Raw genomic sequence first — 4,942 nt, forward strand, 5'->3', positions numbered from 1 at the left:
TGAAACTTTATAATAGTTAATAACATTCAAAAAATTAAAATAACTTATTGTACGTTTTTGAATATGAGTTTGTACATAAGTCTAATTAGAGGGGTTTAAAAACATTCGGTTTTGAAACCTAATTCAAATTATTCGCAATCTGATTATAAAAATTGGATAATTTTACCCGATTAACAAAATTTCAGAAAATCTGAACTGGATATCCAATTTTAAAATCGGCTATTCAGGTCAATTACAGATCACGTTTTTAGTATTTTAAAAAAAAAATTTGGAAACTCCTAAATATAATTTGGTCGTTTTTTTCAATTTTAGGCCTTAATACCGCCCCTCTTTTAACATTAGTACTCATTAGTAGTACTCCTTTGTTTTTAAGACTATACATCATTTTCATCATACTTTCATATTTGACTTTTAATCTAATTCAATGTGTAAGTTTAGTTACTTATATATTGAATTATGTATGAAAATAATTATAAAAAGTTAATCAAGATAAGTACTTTTAGAAAGTTAGTATTAGAATTTTATATAAACAAAAGATATACGAAAAAAAGAGATTAAAAACGCATGGGTAACAGAAAAAAAGTCAAAAGATATTCTAAAACACAAAATCGTGGGATTTCAACCCGAATTAAACCGGATTTCGAACACCCGAGTTAAACCGGGACGGACCCGATCGCATTTCATATATCAGGAAAACCGGATATTGAGATATACGAATCGAATATTATCCGTTATCTTATTTTGAACACCCTTAACTCTAATGCTATCAGTTAACAATATTGACTTAATATACATTTTCCATATTTCATCGAATCCATATAAGAAATATTGTGACAAACAAAAAGTAAGATTTCTTTTAAATTTTCTGATGAGAATAATGAGTAATTCATATCACTATATTAACCTTCAATCCCTTTTAATAATTAGTGAATCATACAATAACACAATATAATAAAAAAATAAGAAAATTTCACGTGTCATTTTTATAGAGCCTCGTTAGATAGAAATATTTTATTGGTTGATCTTAGATTATGGGGCAAATAAAATTAATCAACATGTCATTTTTATCCCTTCTAAAATTTAATTATACACTACAAAAAATGTGGCATCTAGCTACACTTATTTAGCTATGCTTATTTAAATGTAGCAAATTATTTTGCAATTAGGCACACATTTTGTAATTAGACACACTTATTAAGTGTGTGGATAATAGTCTCTCTTGTAAGTGAGGCTAAAAGTCAAATTAAATAATGTAATTTATGTAAACAATTTAATCACACTTATATGCGTGACTAAATATCAAGTAAATAAAATAATATGATCAATTCAGCTACGCAAAACAAGTGTGGCTAAATGTCAATTAAATAAAACACAACTTTCTTGCTTGCAATTTGCAATAAAACCAAACGCCAATTTCCGTTTCCCTTTCCCTGTTTCAGAATTCACTCATTCAATTCCCAAAACCCTAAAACTAAGCCCTATCCACCCCACCTGGCCACCCACGACGGAGAACGCCGGTCACACCAACCATGCAACCACCAACTGATGCACGCCTGCCGCCTGCCGCCTGCCGATCACTGCTGTCTGCTGCTGGAAAGGTCAAAACTCAAACCCTAAAATCGCAAATCGCAACTGCATGGTAATTTTTTTGGTCTTCCTCTTAAATGGTTGAACTTGAATGTCATGGTTTTCTTGGTTCTCATGGTTTTTTTCTACTGTGAACTAGTTCTTAGTGCTAGGTAATTTTTTTGGTCTTCCTCTTGAATTTCATGGTTTTCTTGGTCTTCCTCTTGAATTTCATGGTTTTTTTTGTCTTCCTCTTAAGAGTTGAATGTCATGTTGAAATCCCTAATAAAGTTCCTATTGCTTGGTTATTTTTCACTTTAATTTGTTTTTTAATATTTGAATCAATTTTTTCGTGATTTAGTTTTTACTTGTTAATAATGAGCTTCCTCTTGAATTTCAAGTTGAATTTCTTGCTGTTCATAGTGTGAATATTCTTTTGTTTTCTCTTGCTTAATATCAGCTGTTATAAAGCATTTTATTTTCACTTCCCCCCTAAAGTTTTACTTTATTCTATTGATTAATACTAGTCTTTCCTCTTAATAGGCCAGTGGATGTGTAGGATTAGCAGACACGTATGGCTTTGGCCATTGTCTGTCGCTGGCCATCGTTAGCTGCTGGCCATCGTCTACTGGCCATGGTTAGCTGCTGCAAAGGTCGAAATCCATTGATTCAAACAAGAAGCACTCGAGTGCCTCTGATCCAGTAACCTTGTGGTGCTCAATTAGCATCCAACCCAAGTGAGTGTCTGGTATTTGTGTTGATTAATAATCATAAGATACTGTTCATGTAGTCGACAAATCAAATTGCCATCGTTGGACTTATTTGAAGACATCTTCAGTGTGTGGTACCTCCTATCATCTTCTACTTGTGCCTTCAATTTCTTGTATCATTAACAAAAGAAAGGCTCTAAAGGCTGGTTGAAGCAGTTTTGTCAGCTTGGTGGAAGCAGGATTTAATCAAAGTGAAAGGTATATAGAGGTTATTTATGTGGAAGGTGGAAGCATGATTTAATCAAAATAGCATCATGTTTTGTTGTCTGCCATGAAAATGCCAATATTTATGTTGGAACATATAACTTTAGAAGTCTAAAATGAAGTTGTATGCTGGAATATAGAAGTTTAAATTTGTATATCATTATTGGTTGTCTTGATTGCTTCTAGGACAGATATAGGGAATGGATTGCTGTAAAGTTTACCTACCCAAAGCCTACAATAGATGATTGGGAGGATGCATATAATCGATGGACTGGATGATGCATATGAAGCACACGATTAATGGCCATTTGAGTTGCGCCGTGCATGAGTCATTACAAAAGTAGATTATTTACAGGTTAGTTATGTACTTTGTATATATAGTGTTATCTTGATGTTCCATAAATAATAACTCAATATATTCTATTAGTGTTTTTATAATGATGATATTATTATGGCAAGTATTTAATAAATTTATGATTAGTCACTTGATATTCTATTTGATGTAAGATTTTGTAGGCATTTTATAAATATGATTGAAATACTTCTCCGGGTTTTATCACTTCCTTCATTAAAATTTGTTTCTTTACTTGATTTTTTTCTTGCGTCATTCTCAATGTAGTAAGATTTTAATGCCCATATGTATTGTTGCTTGTATGGCTAAAAAATATGCTGGTAAAGTTTTGCTTAACTTATATATTAGGTATTGTTTTAGATGAAGATTCTGCTATTCAAGTTAAAAACTTTGTGGTTAATTCTTTGGAGTCTAGGAGATTTGGTAAGGTAAGGTTTTTGTTTCGATTAGTATGGATTGTGGGAAGATATGTTTGTGACTTTGATTTGGGTTGTGCCATTCTGTTCAATTTTGTTTTTAGGCCGATGTTTACGCAACATTTTCTTAATATTTCTTTTCACTACAAAAAATGTGGCATGTAGCTACACTTTTTTAGCCATGCATATTTAAGTGTGGCAAGCTATTTTAGCAATTAGGCACACTTTTTTGTAATTAAGCATGTTTATTAAACGTGAGAATAATAGTCTCACTTATATGCTCAAAAAATTCAGATCTAGAGTAGAGTAAATGTTTTTTTAATTTGTTCAAAAATTAGATCTCCATTTGTTCTTTCTACTACTGTATTAATTTCATTTGTTTGTTTTTTCATTCTTCTTTGATTGGTTCAATTGTTGGTTCGAAAAAATGGTATTAGTTTTGCACAGCACAGTTGTCTTGTGTTGCTCAAAGGATTTCATAGGATATTTGTCTATTATGCAGGTGTAAGTGGCAATTTTTGATGGCAGTATTGCTGTGTTTGGGATTAATTTTGCTCAATTGAGATTTATTGATACTTGATCAATTAGACCCTATGTTTGCATGCTCTACAACTGCTGTGTGCAAGGTATTTTAGCTGTTGTCGGGTTGCTGCTGTTGGCTTGTTGCTGTCAGGTTGCAACTGCTACTGTCTGGTTGCGTTTCCAACACCTATACCAGTTGTAGAGCATTGTTGTGTTTATTGTGGGCTGTCTGGTTGCGTTTGCTACTGCTCATATTGAGTGTTGAATAGTTCAGCTTCGGGTTGGCTGCTGCTACTAATTTCGACTGCGCTAAAGATGCTGATGGCCAGTGTAGCTGTGTGCCGAGTGCTGCTGGCTGACGTTGCCGTTCTGGTGGCTGGTGTAGCTGTCGAGTGTTGCTGGCTGGTGTAGCTTCCGAGAGCTGTTGTGCTACTGCCTATACATGGTTGTGCAGCCGCTGACTAATGCGATCTTGTAGCTGCGTTTGCTGGCCAGCTTGATACTGCTCTATTTTGAAATTGTATTGACGAATACTTGGTCTAATTTTGTAATGAAGTCTATTAGATTGCCATCTCGTGATGTATAGGCTAGGAAATGGCTTTATCTTTTGAGGTGCTTTGGCTTTCCGAGAGTGTGATGAGGGGCTTGATTGTGCTATGGCCCCTTTTGTTTTTTACACTAAGCTGTATAGCTTCGGAATTTTCCGACATTTTATAAAATTTACTGTCAATAATAATAATTCACTGTCAAAATTAGGTAAAATGTTAGTTATGTTCATTAGCTACGCTTATTTGTGTGGAAAAACACGAAGAAAACAATTAGACAATGAATTCATTCACCCACGCTTATCAAGTGAGGAAAGTTTTCAACACCTATAAGCGTGGCTAAAGGTACTACCAGCCACGCTTATTAACAACTTTAGCCACACATATTAAGTGTGCCTAAAAATTCACCAATACAAGTAGAGGCCATGCTTAATTAAGCGTGGTTAATTGTATCAGCTTCACATAAAAGTATGCCTAATTGCATTTTTAAGCATAGGTAGGTGTAACATTTTTTATAGTGTTAAATCGAGTAATTATAATACAATATAATAAAAAAAACTGAAAAAT

The 4,942-nt window shown here is 33.5% G+C and overlaps 1 long non-coding RNA gene across 1 annotated transcript; it reads left to right on the forward strand.

Annotated features, from left to right (window-relative positions):
• The first annotated feature begins 1,407 nt into the window (after window positions 1–1,407).
• On the forward strand, window positions 1,408–4,646 carry LOC130826764 (uncharacterized). Its single transcript, XR_009047106.1, has 3 exons — window positions 1,408–1,639; window positions 2,110–2,895; window positions 3,811–4,646. It is a non-coding gene; the product is annotated as an uncharacterized LOC130826764 (long non-coding RNA).
• The last annotated feature ends 296 nt before the right edge of the window (window positions 4,647–4,942 follow it).

Source organism: Amaranthus tricolor, chromosome 1 (genome assembly GCF_026212465.1).
Source record: "Amaranthus tricolor cultivar Red isolate AtriRed21 chromosome 1, ASM2621246v1, whole genome shotgun sequence".
NCBI lineage: Eukaryota > Viridiplantae > Streptophyta > Magnoliopsida > Caryophyllales > Amaranthaceae > Amaranthus > Amaranthus tricolor.